The sequence below is a fragment of the Columba livia genome, chromosome 15, assembly GCF_036013475.1.
Source record: "Columba livia isolate bColLiv1 breed racing homer chromosome 15, bColLiv1.pat.W.v2, whole genome shotgun sequence".
Lineage (NCBI taxonomy): Eukaryota > Metazoa > Chordata > Aves > Columbiformes > Columbidae > Columba > Columba livia.
Genome location: NC_088616.1, coordinates 2,252,368 through 2,274,563, shown reverse-complemented (window position 1 = coordinate 2,274,563; position 22,196 = coordinate 2,252,368). Strand labels below are relative to the sequence as shown.

Here is a 22,196-nt window from a genome sequence, read left to right as displayed (position 1 = left end):
CTAGTGAAAGGTGCCAAAAGCAGCTGCAGACAGGCAAATCCAATTTACTCCTCAGCGTGAGCAGCAAGCAGCAACGCATGCCTCTGCAAACGTGCCTCAAACCTGCCCTTGAAAGGGCCTTGTCCAGAGGGGAGCGAGGAGCTGCTCACCAGTGTCTGCTCTCAGAGGGGTTTGCCAACAAGGGAGCCAAGCACAGCCGGGCACAGGCACGTGTGTGATGTTACAGCAGATTTCACCTAAAGGGGAATGAGGAAAGTGGTTTTTCATGCGCTACCCAAACCTGCACGAGAAAGTCTCATGCAGGCCAGGTGGACTGAGCTCCTGAGCTGCACCCTCACCTCGGCGGGGGGAAAAAGGGTGGCTTTGAGTATAAAAGGAAGAAAAATCTTCATTAATTGAAAAGAACCTGACTAAAGAATGATTTCCGGATAGCTGCGCTTCTCCTAGTGCACATCACTTACCTGCTGGCTCTGCTGTCAGAGCTCAGTTGCTCATTTAGACGTAGCGTTTTCCTCATTTTTTTAGGGAGATACTTTCCTATCAATCTACTAATGCCATTCTGTCAAGAAATTTCTGAGACTCAGATCCCAGATCCTTATTTAGTTCTGGTACCACTAGCAGTAAAGGAGCAATGATCGTTTTTACACCATGGTGTGTCCCAGTGCATCAAATAAACCCAACTGTGTCACTGATTGGTAGGTGACATTCAGTCTTCTTCAGCCAAGTGCTGCTCATAGGAGAAGAGATGTCTTGTAATTAATGCTGAAAGGACAAGGCGAATCATTTTGACTACTGCATCAAGGGCCATTGCATGACAGAGCTGTGTTTGAGTTTCCCAGTTAAATAGAAATTAATCTGCTTGAAAAGCTCATCTTTGGAATGACCATAATGGCTATTCCAGCATCTTGTCTCTGAACAGCTCAGGAGTCCAGAGAGGAGGGTGGTAAGATCCACTCGTCCAAGGGCAGCCTCAGAAAGATCAGAAGGGGAACAGAACCACAGCAAATCCTGCAGCTGGGACATCTGGCTTTTTAACCCCTTTCACAGAACTAAGGATCCCTTGCATCAGGAATTCCTTTTTATGAAAACACTGATTTCTTGTCTTAAAAAAAAAAAAAAGAAGGAATAATCTGTGAAGGCAGCCATTCTGCTTCGGGTAGGATTTCCAGCTTTTGATAGCTGCTCCTTCCAGTTATTTAACAATGTAAATTATAGTCACAGTGCCACGTCTTCATTCCACCAGTCAAAGGATTTTGCCTCCCACAATGAATTAGAAAATGCACATTAGGAAAAAGCTGGCAGACAGATCATTGTGATTATCTTAGCAGCAGGTATTTGGAGTTCATTGTCACTAAAGCTTCTTGCCAATGCCCAAATTCTTTGTCACAGTCGTAAGGTCTGTGCTGGTGGGATGTTGCCTTGACAGACATCATTTCCGCTGCTGATGCTTCTTGTTTGGACTTGGTAAGCTTGGCTCAGCATGCGCTGGGGCAGTGCCACAGTGACATAGGCTGTTCATGGGAAGGAGACGTGACCTGCCATCTGCTCGTCCTGTGTTTTATGGTCTTTAAATTGCACTGTAATAATTTCCTGGCTGTTATCCTGGAAGGAGACACAGGCAGCCCAAGTTCAGTCAGCCAGCAAGGCAGAGGCAAGCAGAGCTTTCAGGCATTAAAGAGGAGACTTACACAAGCACTAGGTGCTGGAAAGATGCTTTCATGGTATGCATGGCTAAGATGAGAGAAAAGGCATTTTCTTCTGGCCTCCAGCTTTCTCTTCAATATTTGTTCACTTTGTTCTGTATTATAATACAAGGTGTTTTGGAAGTGGGACTCTTGATGGACAAAGACTGGTCTGCAGCCACCTTGGGAGAAGTGACAGAGTGAAACTACTTGAAAAGGGTTGAAAAACCAACTTCCCGTCACTCAGATATCTGGAGTTTTAAAACTATGCATTTTTCTCTGAAATTGCAAGGCATACAAGAAAGTACAAGGTAGTTTAGGGTCAGCTTTGATCACAGGACTAGCATCTTGCATTGACTGAGTCTGAGGTTCTGAATAGTAAAGCCAGACCCCAGGCACAGCTCCAGGGAACGCCTGACACCAAGGGGCCTCCTGGGTGCAGGAGGTTGTGGCTCCCGAATACAAATAGCAGGTCAAAAAGGCAGTGGGAAGGGCAGGACACTGAGGCCTAATTAGAAACAAGAGGAAGCCTGTTTGCTTCTCCACAGGCTTCAGCGGGTGCACACAGGACGAGCACCCCAGGCAGGGACAGCATTCCCAAGGGTGGGGGAGATGCGCTTCTGAAAGAGAAAATGCTAGGGTCAAAGCCTGAAGTCAGACAGACCAGATTATAATTTTTGCCCTTTCTATTGTTTTTCCTTATTGAACAGATTAACAGCAATTATGAAAGCTCAAAAGCTAAAGGTCACATTTTTAAACAGAGGCAAGAATATAAAACTAGCTGGCTTCCAGGGGAAAACAGAGTATTATTAACAGTACAGACAATGCAAGCTCTGGAGCAAAGCCTAAGGAAACATAGGATGCTGGCAAGAGAGTGAAATCTTTTGGGTCTCCTTTAATTTTGTAATTTCCTCTCCTCTCTGTGAAGGCACATTGTCAGCTCTCAAGGACGAGACATTATTTTTGTTTACTTATCATGCCAGAGAGAAAAAAGGATTCACAAAGCAATTTCCAGCAACTCTCTGCATGGTCCATCACAACTTGCTCGCACATGGATCTGCCCCTCAGCTCTCGCACTGGTGTGGTCCAGCACGGATTGAGCCAGTACCTGCCACCAGTGGCTTCCAAGGGCTGACAAGATCGTGGGAACGACAGAAGCAGTGGCTCTCATCTTCCGGCCTCTCGGTTATCCAAGGTTGCTGTCGCGGGGGGTTCTGCTTACGGCAGAACAATGTTTAGATTTCTTAAAGAGAAGTGCGACTTAAAAGAGTTTGGTGGTGGGTTCACTCTATTATTTTAGCATGAGGGAAATATGCCAAGCCAAATGCTGCTCAAGCTAGGTACCTGCGCAGAGGTCCCACCCAAACATGGAAAACATAGACCTTTATATGTTTACAAATCACTCATACCACGATTCAGTCCATTGCTTCAGCATCATAGCATCCCATGCTGTCAGCATTAAGAGTTGTTTCTTCTCTTTTACAACTCTAACGTCAACATCACATCAGATGGTTTTGACAAAGGCTCCCAGCAGCGACACATGAAGGTGTGAAGGCTTTCAAACTTGTTTGAGGAGCCACACAACCTGATCCACTAGATTTGACAGCAGAACTACTAACACTTCAACCAAGTCTGACAATTTACTGCTTTGGGGGGACTCAGAGATACAAATAACAAAATACTTGAAACAAAGACAACTAAACCCTCTTATCAATAACTCACACACCTCCTGGGACCCTGCTACTGAACACTAACTATTGATTCAAACTGAAGTTTACCTCTTACGCAATGAGAAAATGCCCTCTCCAGAACTTAACAGGTGTCTGGAGGACTTCTTTTTTAGATAACTAGTTCCTTAATATGTAATAAATTTGGCAATTAACTACTGTGTTGCATCTAATCTCCTGACAAACTTGCTTAATAAGAGAAAGATCAACAAGAACTATTTTTGTGGGGGAGATGGAGAAAAATTGACTTTGAAACTATATACATTTATTTAGCTGGTCTTATCAATAAGTTTTCAGGAAGACTTGCCATCCCCAAACATCTGCTTGGCTAAAAACGCCAAGGAGTTAAGACAGAACTTTCTTCCTCAGAGCCTTGATGCTTCGCCACTTTTTAAGCATTTTCCTCTTCTAAAGTTTTAATTGTGGACTTTTTAACTAGTGCTATCATGGCCTTACTATTGCACGTATGCAGGAGCATGTGTACTGTCCACCAACCTCTACAACATATCCAACATGGTAGGAAGAACAAGTATCCTTTCCTTTCTTGGGGTGGGGAAAATGGAAGAGGTTGACATGAGGCTTATACCTATATGTGAATGCACTTCCTCAGCTGAGAAAGTCTGGTATGTACATCATCTTGTCAGAAAGAAGAAGGATTTCTTACTGCTATTTGGCCCATATATTTGATCCATAAATAAGGCTCCAGTTAAGTCTATTAAAGAACATCAGATAATGACAGAACTACTTGATGTATTCCACCTAAACCACAGCAGCAATTCAAAGGACAAAGTATTTAATCAGAACTATGTTCAGCAAAATTTGGATTGCTAAAACAGTAGATTTTTTTTCTGGCATCTATTTAAAATGAAATAAAATGTTCTTCAGACATCAGCACTGGCTCTTTTATCATTTAAAAAGCAGTCTAATATCCCACATCCACTCTATATTTTTAATAAGACTTCATATGCTAAGACAAAATGCCATGCCATTATACCCTCTATCCAAAGACCATTGCAATGAAAGCAAAGCTTCCTAATAACTCCAACCAATTTTGCCCTATATTTCCACTGTATTGCAAAAGACCTGTCAGTTTGGGCTTGTTTTCTTTTTTTTTTTTTTTGGTTCTGGTTTTGTTTTGATATATATACTAGGTTCATGTTGGAAATCAGATTTGGGTCTTTCTCTGACATGTAACAATCAAGAGGAAAATCATTCCAATCTCAGCTCAGGGTAAGTCTGGCAGGAAAAGAGAGTTAGGCCCAGAGACCTCAATAGTAACGATAAAGTCTAGGGCTGTGTGCGAAGGCATCTGAAGCTGAAATGGACTCTGATAGTTCAAAGGAAACCACCGTCAGCTTCTTCAGAGTTCAGAGTGTTTTTACACAGCCTTTGCCCATCAGCAACATCCCTTGTGTTTGGGCAAAAGTTCAGGTGAAGCTTCTCTATGTTATCTAGCAGTTAACACCAAACGAGCAATAAAAAACAATCCCAATTGACTCCAAAGTGCAAACAGCACAAGCACAGAATGCTGTGAATGGGCTGAGAAGGGTGACAGACATGGGAGCAGAGAGCCCTCCCTGCTAAACCGGCAAGTCCCTGTGCAAGGACATGTGGCCAAGATACTCATTTATAGAATCAAAGAATCATTTTGGCTGGAAGAGACCCTCAAGATCATCGAGCCCAACCACAACCCACCCCTGGCACTGCCCCGTGTCCTGAGAACCTCAAGTCCATCTGTCCAGCCCTCCAGGGATGGTGACTCCAGCACTGACCTGGGCAGCCTGTTCCAATGCCCCACAGCCCTTTGGGGAAGAAATTGTTCCCAGATCCAACCTCAACCTCTCCTGGCGCAACTTGAGGCCGTTTCCTCTGGTCCTGGCACTTGCTACTTGAGAGAAGAGCCCAATGCCCTCCATGCTCCAACCTTCTTTCAGGCAGTCGTAGAGAGAGAGGTCTCCCCTCAGCCTCCTGTTCTCCAGGAGCTCCTTGAACATCCCCACACCTGCCTCTCCTGCAACACGCAGGGCCCACATGGGGACTGCAGCACTGTGCCGTGTTTGGAGAGAGCCAGGTCAAAACAAAGTCAGGTTTTAGGAGTGAGGAAAGGGAGGTGTAAGCTGTGTGGATTTGTATGCAGTTACGGAACTGGGAGCAGATCAGGTGCCATCTCCCACAGCATCCTCCTGCTGCACGTCCCCTCAGGCAGTGCTAACACTGGCAAATGCTGGCATGTGAATCGCTCCTGCTGAGTGAGACTTTAATTTCAGGCAAATTAAGAGAAACACAAAGAGAGACCTCACAGGTTATTGCAGCTGGAATAACTCTTTACCTTTCCTTGCCAGAAATGTCAACACAAACAGGGTAAGCTATGAGCTCAGGAGAGGCGCTGGTGTTTGCCAGCTGGCTACATCAAACTTTGTACGAGATGTGCTAACAGACACGCCACGCTGCCTCCCATCAGCCAGCTTTTCTGTCAGCCTCATCACAGGCAAAAAGTAATAGTGGTTTTAAAAATGCGTGTTCGTTTCTCACTGTTCGGTAATCTGTCCAAAGAAACTGAGAGCAATTCTCCCTGTTCCCACCCTCCAGATACAAAGAAGACAGTAAAAGTGAATAAGGATCCAAGACAAGACAATTCAGATACTACAACACAGGAATCACCTATATTGTGCCTGATACATCTTTAAAAAGTGAGGCCAAGGAGTGGTTGCCGCTAATAGATTCAGAAGTGGTGCAGAGAGGGTGGTCTACAGTACATAAACTGAGTCAGCCCCTTTCTCCAGCCTCCCCGGGACTAACCACGTCCTGCAAACTCCAGGGCTTCAGGCCATACCCTAAGTGATGTGGTTCTGTCCCATGTCACCATCATTTGCAGTGCTATATCCTTGTCAGAGCAGCCAAGTGTGCCCCGTCTTAATGACCAAGTAGCTTGTGATAGAACTGATTGTTTGAATTAATCCATTATTGCTGCATTTATTAATTTAGACACTTTAGCATCAAAGGAAATTTACAGTGGGATGCAGCATGATTTGTTCATGCTTATATTTACAGAACAGGCTACGGAACATTGTTGTCTTCCCAATAAATTACACAAACTGCTGCTGTGTCTCATATACTCTAATATATTAAATGCAACAGTGTTTTTTTATATTCTTTAGCACAGAGGAGTATCTCACATTGGCCATGGAGATTGCTCCAGATGTCATTGAAAGTCAGCAGTCAAAAATCCCCAACGTACTGAATGTTGCTGACACTATTGCAGTGCAGGGACAGATGAACGTGATGTCAAGCTCGGTGTCTGCTCCTGAACTGGAACAAAGGCATTGCTCAGAGAAGAGCCTGTGCAGGATGGTGACTGTGCAGAGGGATTCCAGGAGCTGCTCCCATGATAACCGTTAAACCACAAATCCTCAATTCACAGCAATACAGGTTAGTTTTCTAGGAACCAGCCCTTAGGAAATGAGGCTATCTCAGCAGCAGTGCAGAACTGGCTCTTCTTCATAAGATCATATTGCAGTTCTGAAGTATCAGAGAGTTTCTGCCACTCAGAACAAGCCAGGCTTGCCCAGAAAAGCCCGGTGCCTATCTGCACAGCGTGCTGTCCCCATGCTGGTCCCTCGCAGCCTCGGCTCTCAAACACGCCCCAGTGACCTGCACAGAAATCAAAACTGAAATGTCACCTCCTGTCCTCCTGCAGCCCAGCCAGGCACTTTCATCGGTTGTCTTGCACGGAGGAAGGTGTCTGTGGAGCTGATGCCAGCTGCCTTGTCTGACTTGGTCCCGGAGCAGAGGTGGCAAAGCACGGTCAGAGGTCGGACCCTTCCAGCAGGAAGTCCTGCTGAAACACGAGTGACGCATTCCCCCGCCTCACCACCAGACCCGGCAGGAGAGGTGAAGGGGACAAAAGGTCCACCTGTCGCTTAGGAGAAATTCACCCAGGAGAGGAGCCAAGAAGACCTTCCAGAGCTGTCCCTGCCCTGCCTCCCAGCAGGGTCTAACAGTGCCATCTGCTGACTCCTGCCTCGGTTCTCACTCCACCACCCAAGCAACAAGGGACAACTCTTTAATTTTAATGTTTCACACAAGAGATGGTAGAGCTGTAAGCTGCCGCTGAGCCAGGGACAGCTGAGAAGCAAGAAATCTTCTGGGTGTCACTAATTGTTGTTCCTGTTTCACTCCAGATTTAGCAACCTTTATGCAGACACAACACGCATCAGTCAACAAAGATCAGCCATGGGAACAGGCTGATAGACACATGTATGCTTTTAGAAGCCACGATAACATGCAATAGTCTCAGCTTATTTTAATTAACAGAGGCAGAATGAATTAATTGTTGATGCCGATGCAGTTTGTCTGGGAGCTGCACTAATCTAGAAGGACAGCCAACATCTTGACAAAGTGAACATTGTGGCATATGCTGCCTAGTTGGTTTTAACGGGGAACAAAGATATTGAGACCACAGATGAGCAAACCAGCAACAGTCTGAATGCCAACACCTCCATCTTCATTAGCCAGTGTTCACTTCTGTGTTAACAGCCGACTGGGAGCCCGCACAGGCAGACGTCAGTGGAGCCACATGCAACCGTTCAGAATGAGAGGAAGAAGGGAGTAAAACCAAGATTTAGAGCACAGTACAGAAAATGCTGCAGCCAGCGTTTATACTGAGTCAGACAACAAAATCATCACACGCAGAAAGCAACAGAACGCAATACAGCAAAAACTGGCCTCACTTTTTTTTCATCCTGTGCTGTTTCCAAATACCAAGAGCAGAGGAAAGTGGATCGAGATATCTGACAGCAAGGAGCACGGAGGGTTGTGGCTGCAGCAGTGGCGGCACGGGCTGCCAGCATCACACCGCTCAGTCCAGCCCTTTGCAGTTGCTGGCACAGTCGATGGCATTTTCTGTTACACTCTCATTCATTTTTCCAGCTCCTGTAACATTTAGTAGCTGGACCAGCTGGGTGATGATTTGGCACCCAAGCGCTCTGTCACACAACTCCTACCAACGATGTGTCTGTCCCAGCTCCCGTCCTTGTGTGTCTGCTGCCCCACACCTCAGATCCCGGCCACACAGCGTTATGCATTTTCCTTCCTCTCCCTCCTTCACCAAAGAATTTTCCATATTTTTTTCCTCTCACTTATTATATCTGAGAGTTTATAAACTGCATTTTAGGGGGGTGGGATTAGCCCCTGTAGATCCCAGTACGCAGCCTCTTCTTGCACACAGACACCCCGCTTTGCAAATGTCACCTGGAAACAAGACTCACTCACCTTCTACTCCTTGGGCTCACTCCCTCCAAACAATGAAAACTCAGGTCACAGCCCAACAGCTCAGTATAAAGCACAGATCAAGAGCAAGTTCTGAGTCATGTCTTGTGCTACCTGCCGTTCACTCAATGAGGAACCTCTCTCCATACATTAGCCACTCAAAAAACTAAGAAATTATGAATTCCACCCATACATCGTGATCTGTTAGTTCTGGTCAGACCAGGAATTATCTAGGGAAGAAACTCACAAACAATTTGTTGTAATGAATCGTTTGAGAACTTAACAAGCTGCTCACGGGCCATTTTCAGACAGAACAAAGGAGGAATTCATCCAATAACTTAATTAATTGCAAATTCTTTTCTCATGTGTAACAAAAGGACTTTCCACTGAACTGTACCTCATACGCAAAGATTTCGGAACACTTTGCACACACAAATGCAGCAGCATAACTATGTGGTCAGAAAGGAGAAATTTGCTGTTACAGAAACTGAGAACAATGAATCAAAGCTAGACACTAAAAAAAATTACTAAAATAGCCAAAGTGATGAGTGACTGAAAATTGTGTCTTTCAGATAATGAGGGCTCCAAAGATTTGTGTGGACTTTTTTTGTTCTAGGAAAAAGAAGAGCTTTGCCTTTCCCCAGTTAATCCCAAGAAGTCAGGTCAAGATTCCAACATTTTTACAAACAAAAACCAGCAGCAACAACAACAACAACAAACTTTGAGGAGTTTCATCCAGTACCCTGAATAATTCATTGAGAAATAAACCAGATTGGCCAAACAGATTTTAAAATGGAAACTTAGCATCCTGTTTCTGCAGTTTCAGATGGAGCCCAACAAAATCCAGTTTGGGAGACCTGTAGAAACTAGCACTTCGTTGTGGCCTCCCTTTCTGCAAAGCATTGGACCAGATGGAAACAGCCTCAAGTTGCACCAGGGAATGTTCAGATTGGACACGAGGAAAAAGGGCTGTGGGGCACTGGAACAGGCTGCCCAAGGCAGTGCTGGAGTCACTATCCCTGGAGGGTTGGACAGACGGACATGAGGTTCTCAAGACATGGGGCAGTGCCAGGGGTGGGTTATGGTTGGACATGATGATCTTGAGGGTCTCTTCCAACCAAATGACTCAGGGGTCAGTACTGGGGCCAATATTATTCAATATATTCATTAACGATTTAGACGAGGGAATAGAGTGTACTATCAGCAAGTTTGCTGATGACACTAAGCTGGGAGGAGTGGCCAACACTGGAAGCTGTGCTGCCATCAGAGACCTGGACAGGCTGTAGAGTTAGGCGGGGAATAACCTAATGAAATTTAACAAGGGAAAGTGTAGAGTCCTGCATCTGGGCAGGAAAAACCCCAGGTTCCAGTATAGGATGGAAAATTACATATTAGAGAGCAATGTAGGGGAAAGGGACCTGGGGGTCCTGGTGGACAACAGGATGACCATGAGCCAGCACTGTGCCCTTGTGGCCAGGAAGGCCAATGGTACCTGGGATGTGTTACAAGGAGGGTGGTTAGTAGATCGAGAGAGGTCCTCTTTCCCCTCTACTCCGCCCTGGTGAGACCACATCTGGAATATTGTGTCCAGTTCTGGGCCCCTCAGTTCAAGAAGGACAGGGAACTGCTGGGTGAGTGCCATGAGGATGGAGCCAGGCTCTTCTCAGTGGCAAACAATGATAGGACAAGGAGTAATGGGATCAAGCTGGAACACAAGAGGTTCCACTTAAATTTGAGAAAAAACTTCTTCATGGTGAGGGTGGCAGAGCCTGGAACAGGCTGCCCAGGGAGGTTGTGGAGTCTCCTTCTCTGGAGACATTCAAAACCCGCCTGGACATGTTCCTGTGCCACCTCACCTAGGCGTTCCTGCTCCAGCAGGGGGATTGGACTAGATGATCTTTTGAGGTCACTTCCAATCCCAAACATACTGTGATACTGTGATGATTCTATGACTGAGCTCTCAATCTGATCCCAGAGAAACCATAAAGTGATGGGAGCCCATCCAGCTGATGAAGCTAATGGGGGTGCACAGATGGGAACAGAGGCACCGGTGGGCCCTGGGGAGGAGAGGAGGAGGATCCCCAGCTCTGCCCAGACGCAGAGGCTGTGGAGGGGTAACAGCCCTTCCACAGCCTGGCCACGCTCGGCCAGCGCTTGCCATGGTCAGGAGAGTCCCACGTATGCAGCATCCAGCCCCAGATATTTCAGCTGAGCAATTAACGCTGGGAAGGTCTTTGCCCTTTTCAGCAGAGTTCAGGTTAAATGTCAGCAGACGTGTGTTGTGTTCTGGGCTAGCCAGGGCTGACGGTTGCACTTTACCGCAATCCACGCATCGCTGTGCAAAAGTGCAGGGTACGACAGCTGTCAGTTATAACAACCAGAAATAGCCATTTACAACTTCAGGCAAAGCCTCAGACAAAGCGAGGCCTTAAAAACAGAGTTACCACTGAATCCCTTTTGCAAGAGAGGCCTGTACAAGGCACGTACATCACAGTTGTGCTCGCTGCTGCGTTACAGGGCTGTTTCAGGCCTCTGCTGTGTGCTAAGCCAAGCGATTTTTCGGTCACGAGCCCAACTCAATGCAGTTTGGTTTCTGGTTTTGAGTTTGAATGTGCTTATTTTGCTTCCTTGGGGAAAAAGGTTTGTTTTTCTCTGTGTCACCAAGGACCGCTCACTTCCTAATGTGAAAATGTTGTTTTGGTGCTGGTATCTTTACATGGAGAGGTGACAATGTGACACACAATGAACACAGCCAGAGGGGGTTTTCACCCCTTTGGAGTGACACTACCAGACAGTTCTACTTCATTCAGCCAACTCTGAGCAATAAGGCCCAAAACATATATTAGTATCCCCTGCCTAGTCCAATTAAAACTCTTTCAAGGTCTCTAGTGTCAGACATAAAATAGAGCTTGTGCGGTAAATTGTTTATCTAAAATGCATCCTCATATTTAACTTACTTTCAAAAATGCTCAACTAGAATATCATGTCAAAGAATCATTATGCTTTTAGCAAAGTTAAAGTTTCAGAAGAGTCTGTTCAGTTGTTTTAATCACCTACTCCAGTTCTAAGTTCTTATTGCATAAATAAAATGTATTTTAATTGTGTCACATAAATTAGCTCCACATACAAAACTGAAATCAAATACTTCAATTAAGGTTCGTTTGGAAGCAATATCCTCATCTCAAAGAGCTCAAAGGAAAGCACTCTCAAGACTTGCAAAATCATTCTCTCAGCATAGAAAGATCAGCTTTGAGATGAGGGCGGGTGGGGATGTGCTGCCCTGGCACTTCGGGGTGTCCCCTGCACTTTGCAGAGGTCCTGAGCCCTCTGGGCTGGCTCCCCTGGATGTCCCTGCACCCAGAGCCCATCCTGCTCTGCCCCCGCTGAGTCCTTGTCCCAGCAAAACCCCCTCGCTGTCCTATATTTTATGAATACTATATAATCATCACCTCAATAATCCAAGCTCAGAGAGAAACGCAGAGATTTTCCAGAGAGCTACCAAAAAATCCTCTTTCCAAAGAGGATTTTCTTGGAAACAAAGTGTAGGTGACATCAATAGCCCAAGACAGTCCACAGACTGCAAAAGACCCTCAGAATTCAGCCCGGTTCTGGCTCTCAGAACATCTGCTATAGAAAGGTGATTTTAGTGGCTGCTTGAAGCAGAGCAAACTTCGGTTGTCACACAATCAGCACAGACAATTGAATTAGAGAAGCATATTTATGCACCTAGCAAGTTTGAGTCTGCAGGAAAACCTGCTGGGAGCCATTTGAAAAGACTAATGAGACTTTTCCCATCACCGGACGGCTGAATTCTCCTTTAAAGGTTTATGAGCATGTCATTTAGTTTCACTACAGCTTTTGCAAAATCATTAATGAACTTGTGAAAACAATTAGAGAGATAAAAGGGCAAGAAATGTGTGTGTTAGCCTGAAACCTGTGATAATATAGAGTAGGTGAAGCAGCAGAGAATGCGCCGCTCTGAAGGCATCAGACACAAGATCCTGATGTCGCATGCCTGTTAAAATCATCATTCCTACTTCTGCTCTTGCTAATCCTAAAGTGGAAAAATGTCTTTGTGGAACATGATCTCGGAGACTCTGTTGCTTATTACAAGGAGAGGAACAGCAGAACAATCTCATTAGAGTAAACAGAAGACATGAATGTCAGGCCATATAAAACGCACCTCATTAATATCTGCATAACCTGAATAGCAGAGGCATGAATGCTGTTATATAAAGACTGGATCTGACTTTGATCTTCTGAAGGTACCTTTGAATAACTCCCAGCCGACTACATATCACAGAAGAAAAGCAAGAGGGAGAGAGGACCTAGAATGACAGACTCGGTGCCACAGAGGTCCCTCCTCACTTCGGGTTCCTGCCGGTTATTTTGGCAAGTAGACCCACCGAACACTGTGAACAGTGAATACAATGAGACTTTCCTTTTGAAAAGGCATGTGCCTGTGCTCCATCCCAAAGCATAAACCTCTTTATTTATATCTACCTCCATTACGAAGGAGTCACCAATTAATTTCAGAGGCACTGCTCTGAGAGCAAAAGAGAAAGCAATGACTTCCTGCTAAAGCAACTAACTTGCTTATCTCGTACCATTTTTCTCCTCAGCATATAAAAAGATATTGAAGCTGAGCTGGTGCCTTGACATTCACCCTACATTCATGCAAGTGGTTTTTCTTCTTTGCTAGTTTCTCTGATCAGTTTTCTGAAGCTCTCACATATACAATCACTAATTCAGAAAATGGAGACTGCAAGCTCCACTCCTTCCTTTTTCCCTTGGAAACACTGCAAGTCTGACCAGTTTTGTGGCAAAAATATACCTATATATAGGCCACAACCCACCGTCAATTCTGGATGATTTGCAGGTTAACTTTGAACACCAACTGCAATAGAAACTCGTTGTCTCCGGAATAGTCTGAAAATCGAATCCCTTCTCCTCTGCACATTAATGACCCACAACTGGCAAAGGGGATCGCGGCAGTCTGTCCCATCAGAGCCTGATGGCTTAGGTAATGTCTGAAAAACATTTGGACCTCGTCAAGGGGAACATTTTCAGTGCGGTTTCATTTCTGAAGTGACTAAGTCTCTTTTTGAAACAGAGCTTGGCTGCCTCAGCCATGCCATCATTTATAAGTGGTTTAACCTACATGCCAGGCTCTCTTTTCCAGTAGCTGTGGATAGTTCCAGTTTGAGCCCAAAGTCCCAAAGCCTGAGACAAGTACAGTGAACTCCTGGCTGTGAGTCATCTTGGAGAAAATGAAATGAGTACAAATGGCTGAGAGTCGACATACACTGATAGAAAAAAAGTGGGATGTTTAACCATCCCCTGCACCCACATAACTGGACTGGACAAAGCAGGGTTGGTCCACAGCCCAGAAAACTACTGGAAATCTTGGCAATGACTTCAGTGAATTTGAATCATACTCAAAGACTCGCAGATTTTGGTGGCGAGTGAGAAATCCTCACCAGAGCCCGCTGCCTCCAGGATGCACTTCTAGAAGGAGCTGCGTTGTGTCTTCTGCTGCAAGGATCAACGTCTTGCACAGGCTGTCCCTGTGCACGCCAGCGGACACTGCGACACTGGAGTCACTCTAGTATTTGCTCCACTATATCAGACTTTGGCCCAGCCCCTGTGTCTGGCAGGGAAAAACGCATTGAAAGATTGTACACACCAGCCATTCCACCTTTCCCCAACACGCTCCAGTCTTCTAATTGCCTTGTTTGAATTCTCCTCTCATCCCTCAAACCTTCCTGATGGGAATAAAATACACAGTAGATGACAACTTTCAAGTCATTTTCATGTCATGCCTGATAGTTGCTGTAGGAAGGTTATTGATACTGTTATTAATTCTTCCATTTCAATTTTCCCTATACATTTCTGCCCCCAGCAAACCCTCAATATGAAATTATTTTCTGAACTGTTTCCAGCCTGCTCCTGATGTTGCTCTCAGAACGACTGAAGACAGATAATACAGCTGTCAATTCTCAAGGCTCCCCTGCCGTGCTTTGAGAAAACCCAAATCGTGGTTTTGATGGTGCCAGATTTCACAAGCCTATTAAGCTGTCTCTGCCAAGTGATGGTTTTCCCTTCACAAGCTCTGGGCTGACACAGGGTTTCCATGCTCTTCACAACGTTTAACGTCCCATCTCCACCCAACCGTCTGCCATGGTTTTTATTGTGGTGGGTTATTTTTTAATCTGACTGCATTTATAAGAGCAGACTCAAATGAGGAAACCAGCATAGCCACAGGGAGCAATCACATTATTTGTCCTCAAGCAGGGTGTCAAGGAGAAATATTTGTGTTTAAACAGAAAAACATAAACCTTGCACAAACTAAAAAAAAAATACCCTGTCTTCTGGTTCAGGTTTCTGTGCTATTTTTTTTAATGAAAGATCTCCACCACAGTATTTCACATTTCATTCCCTCCTAAATCTGAGAAATTAGAAACCAAGCACATGCCCAAGTATTGCATTGAAATCCCAGCAGCTTTAGTGGGACTCAGACACTGCAGACAGTAGAGACGTGGAACTGATGGGAAGAACGAGACCTGTTTATTCCTTCCACCACTGTTTCATTGCCATCAGACATGTACTATTCTGATGTGCAAACTGGGTCTCACAGGCCACAACTGCCCTTCTCTGGTCCTCCCAGATTTTGCTCATGTGGGTTACCCTGCACAGGGGGTCAGATGAATTAATTTAACCTTTAGTTAAATACCAAATCCCTGCAACTTTATCCACTTTTGGAGGGTTTTCAAGGGGTTAACCACTTCTTGTGGTGAGTGGCCAAATAAAAGAAAGCTCATAGTGAAGGAAAATATTAATCCTAGAGAAGGGTCCTGGACAGCAGCACAGCACATGTTGGATTTGAATCACGTTCAGTAGCTCCTCTCTGCAACTGCTCCTAAAAGCCCATACACCTCAAACAAGGCATCCCAGCAGCAACCAAATGCCTTCGTGGTGGGTATCAGATCCAGCTTCCCCTCCACATCCCCTTCTCCACCTTTACCTTGGTAAAACCTCCACAGAAGGACTGAGAGCAGTTCCCGTGTCCCCACTCTGCTAAAACCCTGCCAAGCCTGAAGACGTTTTCTAATGCTGATAAACATCAATTAAGTTCCAAAGCAAATTGTTGTGAAATTGAGGTGGTAGGGAGAACTTTCCCACTTGCATGAGGGCTAGAAACACGCAGACAACAGACGTGGTAGGAGACAGCAACCTGGCAGGCTGTGCCAATGGCCACAGGTCTGCACCGTCTGCGGGGGAGAGCGTGGGCTGTGCTGGGCTGCTCCTGCGGAACACAATGCAAGGCTGCAGGCAATATTGTGTTTACAAGACAAAAGGTAAAGATTGGGAGTCATGATATCTGCAGTGCTGATGCTGTTCATGTGTGACTGAAGAGGAAGGCAGCACAAGAGCAACCTTGAATTTGCATGTATAACCTAGAAGAACTGAGTCCAGACCAAAGAGTCAACTTTCAGAGAATGAGAAAACACAGAAAAGAGTTTAAACGAGAGCTGAAAGGAAATCAGGGCCTGGAGAACAATTCCTGCAGAGACAGACATAAAGAATTTAATGTGTCTGAATAAAACAAAGGGATAAACCCAACTGATACTCACAGGTACTTGCGCATGGAAGAGCTAGCCAAGAGTAAGGTTCGTCAAAATAGGACCCAATGGGCAGAAACCAAAGTCAAACAAATTCAGCTTTGTAATAAAAGCTTGTTTCCCAGCACAGAGAGTAATTAAACCATTGAAATAGCTTCCCTGGAGAAGTGGCAGACTTCCCCTCTGGGAAGCATATCACTGCTGGGTGATACACTTTAATCTGCTTCGTCTGTCCCTACACGTCCAAGCACGCCAAATAAACATATTGCAGTGTTCCCATCCCGCATGGCCTGCCTCGGGGCTGAGGGCCTCTGCCTGATGTGTGTCCTGCTGTGAAACAGGAGCCCTAAGCCAAGGAGCAACTTCCCAAGCCAGGCCTTGGCTCTGGCTGCCCTGGCAGGGCCTACGGGAGCCTGGGGACCTCCAGGCCATGCTCAGAGCTCCTGAGCTCACATTCAGAAACAGACCCTCTTTATTTTTATAGAGCTATGGGATTTGCTGAAGAAAAAAGGTATATTAAGGCACTCGTGAGTGAAGCACATGACAATTAGTCGTGCAGACTGCAGATCCCTCCAGCCGCTGCTACCACTGTCTCCTTGTCTGAGGAGCTTCTCTCTCGTTGGGTGCACTCTCTGGAAAGGCTGCAGTACCAGAGATGCTGGGCCTAATTACCTTTTGCTTACGAAAGAGTTGTCTCCCGAAGGCCACATCCTAGTCAAAAGACCTCTAACATGGCAGCCCACCACAAAGAGGTGATCTCCCCTCCCAGTACCTCGCCCACAAGACAATAATTCCCTTCAATGCAAGGGTCAGGCAACATGGTTCACTTGGAATTCTTCCCTCCCAAGCCTTCCAGACACCTGGAAAATGCCAGTTAAAAAGCCAGACAATATTGCTTGTTCATGTGCTTTCCCATTCATTACACATACTTCCACCCAAGAGACTTTGCTCCAACTTGATAAGCAACTGAGCCACATTTACACTTGCTCCCAAATCACTGACTGCCCAGTAACCACTCTAAAATGGCAAGAACACCAAGTTAATTGGCAGTAACTTTCCAGCATGAAGAGAAGAGGTCACATCTGCCTATTCTACTTCAGATTTTCCAGTGCAAGAGTGAGCCATTTCTTTTTATGCATTACAGGCACCTTTCAACCATACAGTAGGTTGTTTTCTAATGAGCTGGAACATTTCACTTGATGAGATCTCTGTTCAAATTGTTATTTTCCTCCAGCTGGGTCAGGGCTTTCTGGCTTTGACACAATGAGAAAAGCATACACATTTTCTGTGATTTATGTATTGCAAAGACTGAAGTGTCCACACTGGCAGAAGAAGTGCTCAGGCATCTCCAGTAGGTTGCTTCCCCTTCCTACCAAACTGTCCACAGGGAGACATTCCCCCTTTCTATCCCAGACTTCAGAAGAGCAGAACCAGTCATGGTCCTTGCATGTGAATACATGTGTAATTTTCCTGTCTGACCCACGAGACATGACGGAACTAGTCTTTGTCTTACACTGAGGAAGAGCAACACGTGCACCAGGTACACTGTGCAAATGTGTCTCCAAGAGCAACCACCAGCGTGTGGCACAGTGATGCAGCCAGTGTTGCTGCCTGATGAGTTCACCTGTCACAAGCCATGGAACCTCATTAAGCACTTGGCCAACCTGCAGTTTTATAATGTCTCCTGCTTCAGAACAAACCTACCCATGCTGCTGCTTCAAATGAAATGTTTCACAAATGGCCATGCAGGGTCCTTATCTTCAAAGGAAATGCCCAATGAGGCGACTGTTCCCACTCCACTCCTCTTCCTCCACTGGCACCAGGTGTCCACCCTCCCCAGCACCCAGAGAGCAGCAGATGTGTAGCAGACCACATTGTACAACTTGTTAGATCAAGGCTAGAAAAAACAATAATAAGCCTGCCTGAAGGCATGAATAAACAGACTGGTTTAATTATGGGTATGGTTTGACAGAAAGAACTTCCCATTCAAACCTTTCACGGCACTCTCCCAAAAATAGATGAGGGCCCCAACAATATCAACAAACATAACCTCACATTACCCCTGCTGGGTAAAGCAAGATCCATTTTACAGAGAACCTGAAAAGGGAGGTTTTAACCTTTTGCCTACAGAAATCTATAGCACATGGTATCTACTAGCCACAACAGCGTGACAGCAATGGAGTCCCTTGTTGGAAAACGAGCCTTTCCATCACGAGTAGGCAGCACATTTCACCCATGTACAATGTTTTACCCAAAATTTCACAGTGCCTTATTAAGTTTAGTGCTGTCATGCTTGATATATCAGCAGAAAACCAGAATAGAAGTGATTCCTGCCCTCTTTCCATTCCCCTGGTCTGCCCTCGGATTATTCAGTAACTTGACCACAGAATGCCAAAGTCATCCTGCCTTTCCCAGATACTCTCCCTAGAGCCACCCATAACAATTTCTTCCCATTTATCAGACATTTCACATGCCTACCATGCATTCACGGTTCTTGCTTTACACTGTTTACACCAAAGACAGCAAAAAGCCATCAGCTGATAATAAAGACATCTCTCTGCCTCCAGTTTGCTTCTTGAACTGGCCGAGCCTACAGAGCCCACCAGGATGTAGGTTTGAGCATGGGCAAGCTACTCCAGGCTAAGAAGGCAGATTTCCCAGGATTAGTAGGAATTCTCTTGGTTTACTACAAAGCCTGAAGGTCAGCCACCCCTATACGTCTGTCCCACTGAACTGCAAGAAAACTTCTCTGTCCCTTTGGACACAGACACCCGTGAGAAGGCAGTGGAGCCACCACTACTCAAGCGATTTAGCTTCGATTCGTGCTTCAGTTCCTGCTATCCATCCCACGTAGCCCAGACATAGAAAAACAAAATGTCAGCCAAAAACTGAGTATCTAGGAAAGGAGAAAGAATCACCATTACATGAAACACCCAAAACAATCCTGAAGGGAAGGTACAACTTGAATGAGAGTGAGCCCTTCAGAGTCTCTGGAAGTTTGCACACAGTAAAGCAATATACAGTTCATCAAGAATTCAGTCGTCTCTCACCTTGACTTTACTGAGGTGCTCAAACAACACTGGAACAGAAATGGGAACTTGGGTCTACTTGAAAATTAAAGGACAAGTGTAAGCCAGAGCAGTGCTTTGGCTGGCATTTAGGCGTTGGCTTGCGCTCCCACCCTTACATCAGAGAGCACAAATGTAGAGCCTGGACCTTGTGCGTCTGGCCAGACATTATTTGGTGGCCACTGCCACCTCGTGGCACTGTCACCCACGAAGGGGCAAAGTAAGGACTTCTTCACCCCGCCCGTTACTCAGCCACGAACAACACAAGTTAAGGCAGAAGAGCTCTCCGGACTGCACAAAAGCGTAGAAGCAAGAAGAGACCAGACTGAGTGGTCTTCCCCAGCTGGAACGCCCTTGCAAGACATCCTCTGCTTAATTCCAGGCCAGTTAATTCAGCATGGGGCTTCAACACCCATCCCTGTCACTACGTTTTTGCTAGCACAACAGAACAAAGCAGGTTCTGCTGCAGTCAGAGAACACTTGGAACTAAAATAATTTACATGTGGTACAGCTGCCCTTTAAAAAAAGGGAAATCTAACATTTAAGAGAAGATTAATGCCTGGAGAGACTTGGAAGTTCTCAATTGTGATAGGTGGCTGAGAAAAAGCAACACTCCTACCACCAGAGAAGTTGTTCGGGGTTTACTGGACAGTATCCCCATGCAGGTAATGTGTGATCTACATCATTCCAGCTGCCCCTTGCTGTCTCAGAAGCTGGCTCAACAGAAGTCTCCATCCGTTACTGCTCCTCATTAACAGATCAAACACCAACAGCCCAGGCTTATTGATTCAGACACTCCAGGTTCAATCTGCACCGAGGGCCGCAGCTGAAGGCTAATGCTTCGGATCTCCACACTGTTGTTATGCCCTGGCTGTGCTCACTCAAATTCAAGGACAGGGTCTGCCCATCCCACCACACCACACTACTGTGACACTACATTCCTTTCATTGAGGCAAGGTGGGGTTCTCCCTGCAGATTGACACCACTCATCCATCCTCAAGGCAGTACAACCTCCTGTCTGTTGAGAGTGACCTACCCTTGATCACTCACCACCATTATAATATGAACATCTCCTGAGGACTGCCTTTTGTGGCAAGCCTTAAATCTCAAGGCTTAGTACCATTTGTGCTTGCATTTTATATTTTTCTTTAAGATCTCTGTGCACATAAGCAGAGTGAAGCCTGAATCAATGCACACAATCGAACTACAGATGAAATGATAAGAAATGTCTCTTTGAAATACATGTTCCTCCTTCTAAGGGAGAGGGACAACAGCTGGGGTTACGTTCTCAGCTATCCTGAGCTTCCTTTTGCCATTGTTGGAAGATCATTTGACATGCATTTGGTAGGAGCTGATGCAGAGCCACAGTTGTCATTGCACACAGTCCCTTGGGCAAGAGTCACCGTGTGTTAATCCAGGCAGCACGACAGCAGAAACCATTTCCTCTCAGAGGGAGTGAAGCCTTCTCCAAACTCTCCCTCTGCGACTCCAAAACATAGCAAAGCTGTTGTAAACACGTGGGTGAGGTGTACAAGTCATATCCTTAAAGATGTAACACTCACTTTCAGCCAGCCAGCAGAAGACAGTCAGACTTCTTTTGCCCACCAGCTCCGTTACAAGCGGGGTGGGAGCACACACAGAGCAGGCTGCACCAGTACACCTGGAATGTAAACTCACACCACTTTACCCCAGATCTCCCAGGGAAGCATTAGCAGGAACCCTTCCTCTGTCTACCGTCTGCAGTGATATTTAGAGTTGTGGTGGTCCCCCTCACTCTGTAGGCTGGCTCCCAAAGCCTTTTCATATTTGGAATCTGTCAAGTAAATGGAAACACTGACAGGGAGAGTAATTTAAGCATCCAGGAACCAAACTACCATTAAAACACCAGCACACACAGGAACACATACTAATATCCTAAGGAACAATAGCCAATCTGAAAAACAACGGGTGATTTTCTTCTGTCGCCTGCTCTTTTTAGGGCTCATACTACCTGTCATAAGTACCCATTAAAGAGCCCATACCACAGCATGGGAGAGAGGAGGGGGAACCCAGATTAGACTACAAAACATTGTCCCTCAAATTCTGCCCGTCAAAGGGAATTTAATCTCCAGCTGTCTACCATTTAAGAAATATCAAGTAAAATCGTCAGAATAGACTGCAAAATGCCCCTTTTTTGCCATTATATTCACTACTGAGGGAAAACATTTTTGATGGGGTGACCTTTGCATCGAGCTGTGTTCATACAGAAATGCATTTTGCAGACCATGAAAAAAGCAGCTCCTTTTGACAGCTGAACTGAATACGTAAGAACTATCTAAGAGAAGCTGTTTTACAACCAGTGGGTGGCAGATGACAATTAGTTTTATTCTTCTATTATGGTACTGATGGGAAAAAAAAAATATTGCCATTAGTCACAGTGTGCTTGATACAACAACAAAAAGGGACCAGGCTCTTTGTGTCTTCTTTGCCATGTTTTATTTTCCCTGTGTATCTGCAAACATTGCCTTTATTCCTTTGTACATGCACACACACACATCATCTTTGGTCTGTTCCAAATTTTATCTCCCTTTGCTTTAATTCAGCCCTAAATATGTTAAATATTCAAATGTGCTAAATGCAAATCCAGGCAGCTTCCTGAGCATTTTGTGTTGGCCCTTGAAGATCAGGATAAAAAGTGGAATGCAAGAAAGACGGGGATTAAGGAGGAAGAGGAGGGGAAGAAAAGCAGTGCAGAGAAGAGAAGGGTCACAGAACAAATCCTCCACCAGCACAAGTTGCTCCCTTTGCTTGAATTACACAAAATTACCTTTTTTCAAGAAACCTGTGCCT

General features: G+C 45.5%; 2 long non-coding RNA genes across 2 annotated transcripts in view; both read right to left on the bottom strand.

The window, feature by feature from the left end:
• LOC135575487 (uncharacterized) overlaps nt 1-22,196 on the bottom strand; it is a 110,847-nt gene that overhangs the window by 85,827 nt on the left and 2,824 nt on the right. The gene's annotated exons all lie outside the window — the stretch shown is intronic.
• LOC135575488 (uncharacterized) lies at nt 1,107-22,192 on the bottom strand. The gene is made up of 2 exons (XR_010466308.1): nt 8,681-22,192; nt 1,107-7,949 (listed from the first exon to the last, which is right to left on the bottom strand). It is a non-coding gene; the product is annotated as an uncharacterized LOC135575488 (long non-coding RNA).